The sequence below is a fragment of the Octopus bimaculoides genome, chromosome 11 (assembly GCF_046866305.1).
Source record: "Octopus bimaculoides isolate indiv1 chromosome 11, ASM4686630v1, whole genome shotgun sequence".
NCBI classification, from domain to species: domain Eukaryota; kingdom Metazoa; phylum Mollusca; class Cephalopoda; order Octopoda; family Octopodidae; genus Octopus; species Octopus bimaculoides.
Window position 1 is genome coordinate 66,999,009 of NC_142938.1, and position 15,000 is coordinate 67,014,008.

A 15,000-nucleotide genomic window follows, 5' to 3' on the forward strand; every position below is an offset into this window, starting at 1 on the left:
AGTTGAGTAGCAGTTGTGTAGCGGTTGAGTAGAGATCATTCGAAGGTTCTAGATAGCAGTAGCGTTGAGACATAACAATTTCATACAAATACTTTGTTTCGCCCAAACTTATTTGGGAAATTTCGCTTTTGTTGTAGATTGGTCTTAGCATATAACATTTTGAGCGCTGTGGCCACCTAATATTACCACAGTGTTTTACAACTTTTATAAAATACATTCAGTACGTTACGTGTGATACATGAAATATTTCTGAAACGATGAAATGGGTAATTTAAATGGATAAAATTAATGTCTGTTATACAGTCATAGAATGTTGATGTATTTCATCAACTTTATTTTGATTCCCTTAGAAAACAGTGACTTCTGGCACAACCTATACATAGGTTTATATCAAATATATACACGGGAATGTTCTTATTATTGAAAAGAAAAATAACTACTTAATATACCGAAAATAGTTTAAGTAGATATGGTTCAATTTTTAAAGTATAAATATAAGCAAAATGTATGGGAAAATAGACTGAGTCTAAATGATATGTTAAATAATGATATATTAAAATATAAAGAAGCGACAAGACTAAATATAAAGAAGAATGCTCTGTACCATAGTCTTAATTTTTGTCGACTTATTCTGTTATTTGTCTGAGTGCCAGTTGGGGTTGCACAAAATCCTCGTAAATTTTATAATCGAGACCCTGCTCAGAGCACCACGAAACTGATTCAACTAAAATATAAATATCATATCGTACTATATATATATATATACATACATACGCACACATACATACACACACGCACACAGAAACGCGCGCGCGCACGCACACACACACACACACACACACACACACACACACACACACACACACACACACACATATATATATATATATATATATTATTTTGTTTAAAAGAGTTCCAACACTGTCTGTTTTTTATGTTTTATTTATATTCCTGCAGAACTAATGTGGGGTATAGAATATGGAATATACAATATATAATATAATATACAATATACAATATAAAATAAAATAAAATAAATGGCACCATGAAAGAAAGTATTGAATGTAGATGAAATATTGAGTGTTCAATATAAAGGATCAAATATATAAATATATAAATATAAATATATAAAGGCGACTCGAGTTTCAGGGCTATTTCCCTTCGTCATGGCCGGTATGACAGACTTTAACAGACTGTATATATATATATATATATATATATATATATATATATATATATCACCGTTTGTTATCTCCCCCTTTCTTAGCTCTCCTGAAATAAGAATTTCTAACTTCCGGTCAGTCATTGTTATGATCGGCCATTATTATGATTGACCGTTGACTGAACACTATTCAATTTTTTTTCTCCGTATTTTTCTCCTTGTCTCCGTATTCTTTCTGTTGAAGAGCGTAGCTCGAAACGTCAAAGACTTTCCGTATTCCCGAGCGTCATACTAATATATACTTTTGTTATTTACACCACCTGTCCTCGTCTGTTGTTATTTTTTGTATATTCTCCCATATATATATATATATATATATAAATATATATATATATACTAGTATATTATATTATACTATATCATATGAAGCGTTTAGTAACAGAATGTCGGAACCGCCATTCCGGCCATTTTCGAGGTTAGTATATAATTTTATTTGTCTCAACGTCTAGAATCCGAAGAAGTTGGGAGACTTGCAATAAGGTCGAAAAACAATTGTACTTAGACGCTATTGACACGACACTCGCTCACCCAACCTCGGACCAGAGAGTTTAGTAAAACACCATCGTAAGCACATATGCTCAATCAATAACTCTGTTGTGGTCCCTGTATCGTTTTGCGATGTATTATGGTTCATTTTCTAATATTCCCATTACCATCATAACGAGAATAGGCTCTATTATCTCACAGTCATTTTTAGACCAAAACCAGCTTCCTAACTTCATCCCTTGCCGAGACATCGCATTCTGAAAGTCGCGTAACTTCGTGTTTTTCTCGGTTTTTAAATTGTGACTCTTACGATGTTCTGTTAGTAAACGCCTCATATAATATATCTTATATCATTATGTTATATCTTTTATTTTATATTATAAATTATATTATATTATTATATTATGAAATGTTGTATATTATACACATATGTCTGAGCGTATAACTGAAAAGCAATTACACAGTATATGTTATAGAATGTCTTTCTGACCTCGGGTGTTCACTTTCTCGTCATTCCGATTTTCTCGTTTGTATGCGTTCATCGAAGCGACAAAAAGCATACTGTATATGCGACTTTGTGTGTTGGCTATGCACATGATGTATGCATGCATGGAGCTGTGATTATCGATGCATGTATGAAGGTATTATGCACATGAGCCTCTATATACAATTACGAACAATTAATATAACTGCTGTACCTATTCATACTTACAAACTTTAAATCTTTATAGAACATTAATGCATTAATATATTAGTGCAACAAAATATCTATGACTATATTATGAACAGATTTTTACAATACGCTGACAAATAAGCCATTTAAGAAAGTATGGAATGACGAATGGAGAGAATGAAGGAGAGAAAGACACAAAGACAGTTATGTTAACAAGTCAAATAATCGCTAGCTAAAATCATACTATTGTTCTTTATAATAACAATAACTAGAAATTATATTTATAAAGCTTGTTTCAAGATACTCTTAATTCAATTCTGTTAACAATATATCAGCAAGCTGGATGTACTCAGTGTACTAAGGTGGCTTTCATTTTAGAAATAGTGAAAGAGACAAGAAAAGTCAACTTCAGGAGAGATGTCTGACATAAAATGAGGTTAAGAGCTATAATTGTTGATTTAATTCGTAACACAAGTCTATTCACTTTACAGTCAAGACATGAATGCTTAAGCGCAAGGAAAACAGACGGACCGTTTTAGATTTTTTTTACTTTCTACTTGTTCAGCCATTAAATTCCGCCTATGCTGGGTCACCGTCTGGAAATAAATTAGGCGAACGAAGAGAGATCTGGTATTTTTATGAAACTTTGTGCTTATTCTAATTGTTATCCTTTGCCGAACCGCTATGTTACGGGAATGTAAACATACCAATGCTGGTTGTCAAAGTGTTCGAGGACAAACACAGGTACACACACACACAAACACTCACACACACACAGATACGCACACACATACACATACATATATATATATATATATATATATATATATATATATATATATATATATATATATATATATATATATATATATATATATATATATATATAAATTAAAATTATTTAAAATTATAATATAGGGTATCTAAGAGATACCGCCACGCTGAAAAATAGCAGTCAAATTCTGATTCTAAAACCACAATAAATGTCCACATAGTACAAGGAGCGAAGACGAAGACAAAATAAACCAGTAAAAATAACAAGATAATTCCAGATCCTGGATTTCTGGCTTTGCATAAATAATGCTTTGCCTTCATCGGTGGAATATACTCAAGTACATGAATACAAATATATGTATATAAACAGTATACTTACATATACGGACGTATACACACATGTATATGCACGTATGTACACGACTAGCTTAAATAGCCTGCCTAAAAACTCCTTGTGCGATACGGACAGAATATCAGCGCAGTAAATACACTGACAAAACTAATTTATATAAATAAGGATAAGATCGATATTTAAAATTTTGACCTTATCAAGTGGCCAGCATGGGAATAAAAACCATCAAAGGTAATAATTATTTAAAATTATAATACAGGGTATCTAAGAGATACCGCCACGCTGAAAAATAGCAGTCAAATTCTGACTCTAAAACCACATATTACCTTTGATGGTTTTTATTCCCATGCTGGCCACTTGATAAGATCAATATTTTAAATATCGATCTTATCCTTATTTATATAAATTAGTTTTGTCAGTGTATTTACTGCGCTGATATTCTGTCCGTATCGCACAAGGAGTTTTTAGGCAGGCTATTTAAGCTAGTCGTGTACATACGTGCATATACATGTGTGTATACGTCCGTATATGTAAGTATACTGTTTATATACATATATTTGTATTCATGTACTTGAGTATATTCCACCGATGAAGGCAAAGCATTATTTATGCAAAGCCAGAAGTCCAGGATCTGGAATTATCTTATTTTTACTGGTTTATTTTGTCTTCGTCTTCGCTCTTTGTACTATGTGGACATTTATTGTGGTTTTAGAGTCAGAATTTGACTGCTATTTTTCAGCGTGGCGGTATCTCTTAGATACCCTGTATTATAATTTTAAATAATTATTACCTTTGAAGGTTTTTATTCCTATGTTGGCCACTTGATAAGATCAATATTTTATCGATCTTATCCTTATTATATATATATATATATATATATATAGGCGCAGTAGTGGATAAGTAGCTTGCTTACGAACCACATGGTTCCGGGTTCAGTCCCACTGCGTAGTAACTTGGGCAAGTGTCTTCTACTATAGCCTCGGGCCGACCAAAGCCGTGTGAGTGGATTTGGTAGACGGAAACTTAAAAGAAGCCCATCGTATGTATGTATATATATATGTGTGTGTGTATGTGTGCGTGATTGTGTGTCTGTGTTTGTCACCCCAATATCGCTTGACAACCGTTGCTGGTGTATTTACGTCCCCGTAACTTAGCGGTTCGGCAAAAGAGACCGATAGACTAAGTACTAGGCTTACAAAGAATACGTCCTGGGGTCGATTTGCTCGACTAAAGGCGGTGCTCCAGCATGGCCGCAGTCAAATGACTGAAACAGGTAAAAGTTTAAACGAGTATGTATAAGAAGAGAAAGAAAATGGAGATTGGGAAGTTAATCATTGTTTATAATTAACAGCAAATTAGTCATCATCTTTTAGGGCTATATCAATTGAAACAGCTGTAAGCGTTGATGGTTAATTTGCTGTTAATAATAAACAATTATTAAATTCCTAATCTCCATTTTCTTTTTCTTCTTTTATATGGCTATAAACTATTTGTTTTTATATATTAATTCCCCCCAAAATACAGGGTATTGAACCAGTATTTCCTTGGATGAAACCATCCGTTTATGAGGTTAACACAGCCTCTAATCGACGTGTGTGTGTGTGTGTGTGTGTGTGTGTGTGTATGTGTGTGTGTAGGGCTACGTTCAGTTTCCGTTTACGTGATGCACTTATGTGGTCGTTTTGATGCTACAGCACGATACACTTGCTCAAGTATCACGTAGTGACAGGGAAATCGGAACTGTGTGGTTGGGAAGCAAGCTGCTTACCACACAGCCACGCCTATCTCTTGTTTTTTTTTTTGTTTTACAATTGGGACAACAGTTTAAACATTATTTTAATTGTAATTCTAGAATGTTATGGGATAGTCATTAACTTGGTTATTGCATGACACATCACTCCAACAACAGCAAATAATTTCGGGGTGTTTTTTTCCCTGTCATATTTAGATCCTTTGATTACGTGTCATGGAAATCTATACACACGTCCGTTATTGAGCGAAAACACCTAAAGCCCCACGAGGCTCCGGCAGGGGATGGTGGTGAATCCTGCTGTACTCTTCCACCACAACTTTCTCTCACTCTTACTTCTTGTTTCTGTTGTGCCTGTAATTCAAAGGGTCAGCCTTGTCACACTGTGTCACGCTGAATATCCCCGAAAACTACGTTAAGGGTACACGTGTCTGTGGAGTGCTCAGCCACTTGCACGTTAATTTCACGAGCAGGCTGTTCCGTTGATCGGATCAACTGGAACCCTCGACGTCGTAAGCGACGGAGTGCCAACAACAACAAAGGTGGTTTACAAATGTTTTGGATATGTATTGGAGGGTTTTTCTTCCATAGTTCAATCGTATTAATCGATAGATCCATGGATCAATCGATTAATACGGTTAATCCATAAAACATTTGTAAGCCTTCAGTAAATGTATAATATCGATTGTCTCTCTGTATTTTATGCATGAAAGGTATGAATTTTCATGATTAATCTCTCAGAAAATATGAAAGTGTTAAATAAATAATTTTTACCAAAAATTATGATTATCTTTTCATATATAAATATATATGTTTATATCTAACCGTGGATTACATTTACTGGATTCTCACCTTTCTCTTGAGAGAAACATAGTTTGACAAGTAGTTCAATGCCTTCTTTATAATATCTCTTTGCAATGTTACTTATATAAGTGTTTATTATGTAGGTGACAGGACAGGTGCGAGACAGCTATATTATGTTGGTGACGGAACAGGTGTGAGACAGCTATATTATGAACAAGGTAGAATCGTTTGCAAACCGGACAAATGCTTAGCGGCATTTCATCTGTTTTTATGTTCTAATTTCAAATTCCACCGAGACCGACATTGCCTTTCATTCTTCGGGAACGATAAAATAAGTAGGAGACGAATTTTGGGGGTTGATGAAATCGACTAGCCAACTCCTCCAAAATTTTAGGTCTTGTGCCTATTGTAGAAAAGATTAGCGACAAGGTATAAGAGAACTGCAAATACATCATAGGATGCGATTGGTGTCAAGGAGTGGGAAAAAGAGAATGAAGAAAATGTCAAATGTTCCCAGAAGAATGTATTATCTGTCATGTCATTCTAATATAAGTGGAACGAAATAATGGTAGAAAAGAAAATAGGCCACAGTAAGATTGGACTTGATGAGAACTAATGTTCGATATATAGCATATGTAATCCCTTATACTGATTAGACTGATTGTGTATGGATGTATGCTGTTGCTTCTGATAAAATGAAACGAGATCCTTTCGTAAAGGAAAACGTCAGCAGGAAAGCGTCGTTTCCCTCGACCCAACTAAGTGTCAGAATTACCCAGCAATAATGTAGGGGCAAAAAAGCTAATTACATAAGTTTAAAGAAAGACGATGACATTGGAGACAGATGGGAAACTTTGCATGATTAGTTGGTTAGTTTTACCGCTACATTTTAGAACATATAGCTTCAACACCTCACGGTCTACTGCTTTTGCTCCTTACCACTGATTTTTGTCATAAAAACAATGTACCCCATTTATATCCCATATTGTATCTGCAACAGAAAAGTATGTTGTTTATTTAATAGTTACAAAAACGCTTTGGATGATCGACAAGTGAATGATCTCGTTACAAATTTCACTCTTCTATCTCCTATCTTCTAGCAAGTTTTCTTTTCACAGAATGTATTGAAAATAACTGACAGACAAGGGCAAGGTCCATTTCTTGACATGTGCAACATAAACATCAAGGAGGGAGAGAAAAATCGTCATACTTCCACAGATATACACGTCATCAAATGGCATAAACCAGAAGCAACCAGTCCTGCAGTTCTTGAGTGCAGGCGAGAATAAAGAGTAATTTGTTGAGTACTTTTTTCATGCTTGAGAGTTTCAGCTGAGAGTTTTATGAACATTCAGAGAGCCATAAAAGTTTAAAGCAATTCTTTTACTGTATTGTAGTCATGAAATAGTGAAAACTCGTGCATACAAAATATGCTCTGAAGAATCTACATCAGTAAACGCTATTGAAGTTCAACTTATCTATAATAGCATCACTATATATTGGGTGACACTGATCTACTCATTATCTGAAGGCGATGTTCGCAGAAGTTTAAATCACTTCTCTTCTGCAATAATTGTAATGATAAAATTTGCACTCTTGATAGCAAATTCTTTTGTATTCAGCATGGCTTTGATGTAGCGTCAGCGCTTATTGGACTCCATTCATTCACCGATATTCAGTCTGGAATTGGATACTATGGAAAAATAAAGATATAATGCATAAGACACGAACATCACATAGATGTATTTTGAGAGCTTATACGTTTTTTATTATACGTAATACACTTGATTTTGATTGGAGCAGTCCATCTTTTATATGAATGGTCGGGAAAAATCATCAAATGTCCGCATTAGGTGACATTTGATTTGTTCCAATTTTGTACATGTGATATGTTCCGAATTGGTACAAAAGCAGCAGAGGTCTTTTCTACATGAAAAAACAATTTTCTCCTGAATTATTTAGTGTATGGTCGTTATCAGGTGGTTGTATTTCACCACTGTTTGGAGCAAATGGCAGATATGCATTGCTTCAAAGGAAACGGGATAAAAGTTGGAGGCAATTGATGGTCTCACAGACTTTCCAATTGACTGATGAATGGGATGTACCAATTGCAGTTGCAAATGAAGTGATTTGCAAGCATGACTCAAATTTCGAAGTACATCTTCGAGCCTCATGCTACAGTGAAACTGAAATGAGATACATAAGCCCGTTTAAATGCTCAGGATTCCAGAATTTTCTTGGTAAATCTGCTGTATCTGTTGATGGGAAATAGAACTGTAAATGTGAGTTTAAAATTTCGTGGTCATTTAACGTAGCATGAACAAAACTGCGAACAAAAATATTACCGCTGGTATACATTTTATTGTGCAACATTTAAAGCAACTACTACTTTTTTAAATAAATATACTGCTTTTTTTTCAGTTCATGTATTCTCTAAGGCTTGTATGATATTCATTAAAGCACTCATAAATCTTACATATTATTTTTATTTTTTAAGATTGTTCAACGTCATGATAAAACCGATCCGCTAACACATCAATTAGTTTTCATTAATCACATATTTAAAATTGTTTTTTAACGCGAATTATTCCCCGCGAGAAGCTTTAACAAAAATCTCCTTCAAATTAGCAACAAAAAAAAATTTCGAAAAGCTTGGAATAGTCAACATTTTGTAAACGTATATATGTTGGTTAATAAGTATTTTATTCGGTAGCATATTACAAAGTCACTAAGTACCTTTTGTTTTGGGCCTTATTGAATTTATTGATCAAGATGTATCTTAAACCAGACTGTGACAATTTAATGTTGCCTACATCTGTTGCATGAAACTCCGACATTAAGCATGCAAAGACCACATGCTGTATGGCATATTTCCTACTCCTGCCTTTTCATTTTCCACTACAGCTCTTTCTCTCTCTCTAACCATTCCTTCTCACTCGGCCTCTCTCTCCCTCTCTCTCTCTAACATTCCTTCTCACTCGGCCTCTCTCTCCCTCTCTCTCTCTAACCATTCCTTCTCACTCGGCCTCTCTCTCCCTCTCTCTCTCTCTAACCATTCCTTCTCACTCGGCCTCTCTCTCCCTCTCTCTCTCTAACCATTCCTTCTCACTCGGCCTCTCTCTCCCTCTCTCTCTCTCTAACCATTCCTTCTCACTCGGCCTCTCTCTCCCTCTCTCTCTCTAACCATTCCTTCTCACTCGCCCTCTCTCTCCCTCTCTCTCTCTAACCATTCCTTCTCACTCGGCCTCTCTCTCCCTCTCTCTCTCTAACCATTCCTTCTCACTCGGCCTCTCTCTCCCTCTCTCCCTCTAACCATTCCTTCTCACTCGGCCTCTCTCTCCCTCTCTCTCTCTCTAACCATTCCTTCTCACTCGGCCTCTCTCTCCCTCTCTCTCTCTCTAACCATTCCTTCTCACTCGGCCTCTCTCTCCCTCTCTCTCTCTAACCATTCCTTCTCACTCGCCCTCTCTCTCCCTCTCTCTCTCTAACCATTCCTTCTCACTCGGCCTCTCTCTCCCTCTCTCTCTCTAACCATTCCTTCTCACTCGGCCTCTCTCTCCCTCTCTCTCTCTAACCATTCCTTCTCACTCGGCCTCTCTCTCCCTCTCTCTCTCTAACCATTCCTTCTCACTCGGCCTCTCTCACCCTCTCTCTCTCTAACCATTCCTTCTCACTCGGCCTCTCTCTCCCTCTCTCTCTCTCTAACCATTCCTTCTCACTCGGCCTCTCTCTCCCTCTCTCTCTCTAACCATTCCTTCTCACTCGGCCTCTCTCTCCCTCTCTCTCTCTAACCATTCCTTCTCACTCGGCCTCTCTCTCCCTCTCTCTCTCTAACCATTCCTTCTCACTCGGCCTCTCTCTCCCTCTCTCTCTCTAACCATTCCTTCTCACTCGGCCTCTCTCTCCCTCTCTCTCTCTAACCATTCCTTCTCACTCGGCCTCTCTCTCCCTCTCTCTCTCTCTCTAACCATTCCTTCTCACTCGGCCTCTCTCTCCCTCTCTCTCTCTAACCATTCCTTCTCACTCGGCCTCTCTCTCCCTCTCTCTCTCTAACCATTCCTTCTCACTCGGCCTCTCTCTCCCTCTCTCTCTCTAACCATTCCTTCTCACTCGGCCTCTCTCTCCCTCTCTCCCTCTCTCTCTCTCTTTCTTTCTCTTTCCCTTTTCCTCTATCGATTTCATCATCTGTCTGGCTGTCAGTATCAGTCTCTGTCTTTTTCCTTGGACAAATGGTGTCGTGTCTGGGACAGATTCATCGCGAAGATCAGCCGCTGCCTTACTTTGATTAAGGAAGTCTGACAGTTTTAATCTATCACTCATAGAGATTGTGTGGTGAATGTTAGTGATGTGACAAAGAAAAAAAATGCTTTCCTCACAAGCATTCTCAACTCCTCATTGACATTTACAGGAAATGATAGTGAGAGTGGAGAGAGCGATGCTGACCTAACAAATTTCTTCAAAGATGGAAGCGAGTGGCGCCTCTAGGCTAGAAAATGACATTTGAACACGCACACATATTTGTACTTTTGGTAATTAGGTTAATCCAGGATCTTCAGCGTTCTGTTACTGGTCTTATGAAACATTCCAATTCTAAGGACCGTATAAAGTTTTGGATATTTTACGCCTCCTTTTATTTTCGCGGTCGATTTCTATATAACTTTTCTAGCTGCACATTTTTTAACCTATCCATGCAATGCTCCTCATCAGTAGCATATAACAGAAGCTATTAATCATCATCATCATCATCATCATTATGGAAACTATCTTCACGTGGCGAGTGTTGAGGTTTCCTGCAGCAACATGCCCCTTATTCTTTTGTAAATATTTGGTGTACAAATGCTTAACGCGCGCTAACATCACTTTAAGATGTGTGTGTGTGTGTATGTGTATGTGTGGGTATGTGTGTGCATGTGCGTGCGCGCGCGTACACATATGTATATTAAGAGAGAAGATAGATAGATAGATATATTGATGGAATAGATAGATAGATAGATAGATAGATAGATAGATAGATAGATAGATAGATACATAGATAGATAGATAGATAGATAGATAGATAGATAGATAGATAGATAGATAGATAGATAGATAGATAGGTAGATAGATAGATAGATAGATAGATACATAGATAGATAGATAGATAGATAGATAGATAGATAGATACATATGTTTCTTTATTAACAACACATGGGGACAAAATACAAAGTAGAGCTTTTCTTTTGGGGAAGGAAATAAAAAAGGGTGGGGTAGAATTTCGATCAAAAGGGATCGGATCGTGAAAAGAAAAAAAAAAGGAAGCCGATCAATAGGGATCATGTATCACAGAAATGTCATAATGTAAAAGGGGAAACAGATTAGGTTTATCCATAGAAAGAAAAGCCTACAGAAAAGAACAAGGTAACCTCGGGCAATAATGTCATGCGAGGACACATCATCAAATGTGTTGTAACACTTTTGTAAAAGGTTTGTGTTGTACGCATCAAGCACTATGCAGGCACTACCATAGCCATGGGCAGACCCACGACTTGGGAGTGAAATAGCGTGGACAGGAATCCGTATAGAAGCCAACCAGATGCACTGCACCTGTAATTCATTGATCCTGAGGAACGCTAATACTGCCGAGACTCGAGATTCAGCAGCAACTAATTCAGTGATTGAACAGCTGAATCCTCCACACCAAACGACGGAGATCCACAACCAATGACACCTTATAGTGAATTGTATTTGTACTTTACGCCTGAAACACTCCGGCGACTTTTCGGTGAATGCACTTCACGGTGCATTTACTAGGCACAGTTTGAACGTCGCGAACTTTCAATTAATTACATTATTTTGACCAAAGGTGTAATTAGTTCAGATATTTATTTACTCTTATCTCACATTTGTCTGTTGAAATCATTAATGTTTTTGTAGCAAATCACTTTTAAATATCATACTAGTTATTAAGTTTTCTTCGAATTAAAATAACAAATCACACGCTGCATGCTTGTTTGTAATTATTACTCACTGTTATATATATATATATATATATATATATATATATATATATATATATATATATATATATATATATATATATATATATATGAATGTATGTATGTATGATGCATGTGTGCACATACATATGTATGCATGTACGTACATAGGCATGATTGCACATATGTATGTGTACGTATGTGTATACATGCGTGCATACATACATTTATGTTTATATATATATATATATATATATATATATACACGATTTCAATATGCATGATTTCGATGAGATGGTAGAGTGGGCATGCTTGTGTGTATTTTGCATATGTTTCTCTCTGTATGTTTGTGTGTGTGTGTGTGTGTGCGTGTGTGTGTTCGTCTATATGTCTGTGGGTCTGTGTGTCTGTGTGTATATCTGTATGTGAAAATCTGCAGCGAGACATTACTAAATATCTACAATCTTAATGTCGAGCCTAATTAATCATCTTTCTAACGATATAACTTTTCTTCTAGCGAAAAAGCAGATTTGACATTAAACACACCCAGTAGTTAAAAACACTCAAAAACACATGTCCGTACATCCATATATATATGTATATATATATATACATATATATATATATATATATATATATATATATATATATATATATATATATATATATATATATATATATATATATATATATATATATACATATATATATATATATATATACATATATATATATATATATATATATATATATATATATATATATATATATATATATATATACATATATATATATATATATACATCCTTGTAGACGTTTCTTACTTTATCTCTATGTTAGCGTGTATATGTCACGTAATGTGTACATAGCCTTTTATTCTTTTACTTGTTTCAGATATTTGACTGCGACAATGCTGGTGCATCACCTTTAGATGAGCAAATCGACCCCAGGACTTATTCTTTGTAAGCCTAGTCCTTATTCTATCTGTTCTTTTGTCGAACCGCTATGTTACAGAGACGTAAGCACATCAACAGCTGTTGTCAAGCGATGGTAGGGAGACAAACACAGATACACACAGACACACACATACACACACACATGCACACACACACACACACACACACACACACACACACATATATATATATATATATATATATATATACGACTGGCTTCTTTCAGTTTCCGTCTACGAAATCCACTCACAAGGCTTTGGTTGGCCCTAGGCAATAGTAGAAGACACTTGCCCGAGATGCACTGGATCCATGTGGCTGAGAAGCAAAGTTCGTACCACTCAGCCAAAGGAAATGTTTATCGCCACTTAAAATAGGATGCTCTGTTAGAACGTATTACACAGCGGTAATTACCATGAGAGAAACACTGCATATTGACTTTTGGTGCATAGATATGTAGGCGTTTCATATAATTATATATATACAAATGTATATATGCATATATCTATATATATATATATAAATATAAATATATATATATATGTTTATATGTACATATATATATATATATATATATATATATATATATATATATATATATATATGTATACATATATGTACATACATGTGTGGGTGTGCATCTATGTATGTATGCATGTATGTATAGATGGATGGATGGATGGATGGATGGATGGATGGAATGATAGATAGATGCATATATATATACGTATATATATATAAACGTATACGCATATGCATACATGCGTATAAATGTGCGTAAATTTTCGTCTGCGCCTATAAATTGTTTTGAGTAATACATACATACATATATATATATATATATATGTGTGTGTGTGTGTGTGTGTGTGTGTGTGTGTGTGTGTGTGTGTGTGTGTGTGTGTGTGTGTGTGTATGTATATGTGTATAGACATACACGGACACATATACCCATATATGTGCCTGTGTATAATGCCTTCGCGCGCACGCGTGTGCTTGCGTATGTGTATATGTTTTTACCATCGCCTTTGACCTATATAATGCACAACTCACTGCCGAACTACACTTCAATAGAACCCCTAAACGTATACCTCAGCTTCTATACTACTTACCAGCAACAGAAGTAGTGCTTTTAGCCCCCATAAGATTCGGCACTCTTAAAAGTTGTGAACAGAATTAAAATGAGCGTTTAAACCAATAAATCTACAGTAATATCGACCTGCCATTAGCATCGAATTCTATTACTCTCTCTTATCTCTTCTCTTTTATCTTTTGCTTATTTTATTCATTGGACAACAGCCAGGCCAAACTACTCCGTTACGGTGACGTAGACAAGCCAACACGAGTTTTCCAGCAGTTTTGAAGAAAACCACCGATTTACACACACACACACACACACATATACAGAGAGAGAAACACACACGCACACATGTAACAGGATTCAACGCAACTTCCATTAACCAAATTCACTCGCGAGGCATTGCATGAGTCGGTCCAGAATTGTAGCAGTTGTCACTTGTCTAAAATGCAGTGCAACGGAACTGAAAACAGAACTGCATGGTTGCGAAACGAACTTCTTGACCACGCAGCTATGCTTCCGCTTGTATCAACATGAAATTTAAATAATCTTGTGCATATGTGCGGGAAGGTGTATGTGTGTGTTTGCGTCTGTGGTTGAGTATGTGGGTGTATCTGTACAACTACAATATCTACACTATATGCACGCATATATATATATATATATATATATATATATATATGTATATATATACATATATACATACATATATAAAAGGAGCACTTCGTTGGTTACGACGACGAGGGACCCAGCTAATACGATCAACGGAACAGCTTGCTCGTGAAATTAACGTGCAAGTGACTGAGCAATCCACAGACACGTGTACCCCTAACGTAGTTCTCGGGGAGATTCGGCATAACACACAGTGTGACAAGGTCGGCCCTTTGCAATACAGGTACAACACATTTTCGCCAGGTGAATGGACTGGAGCAACGT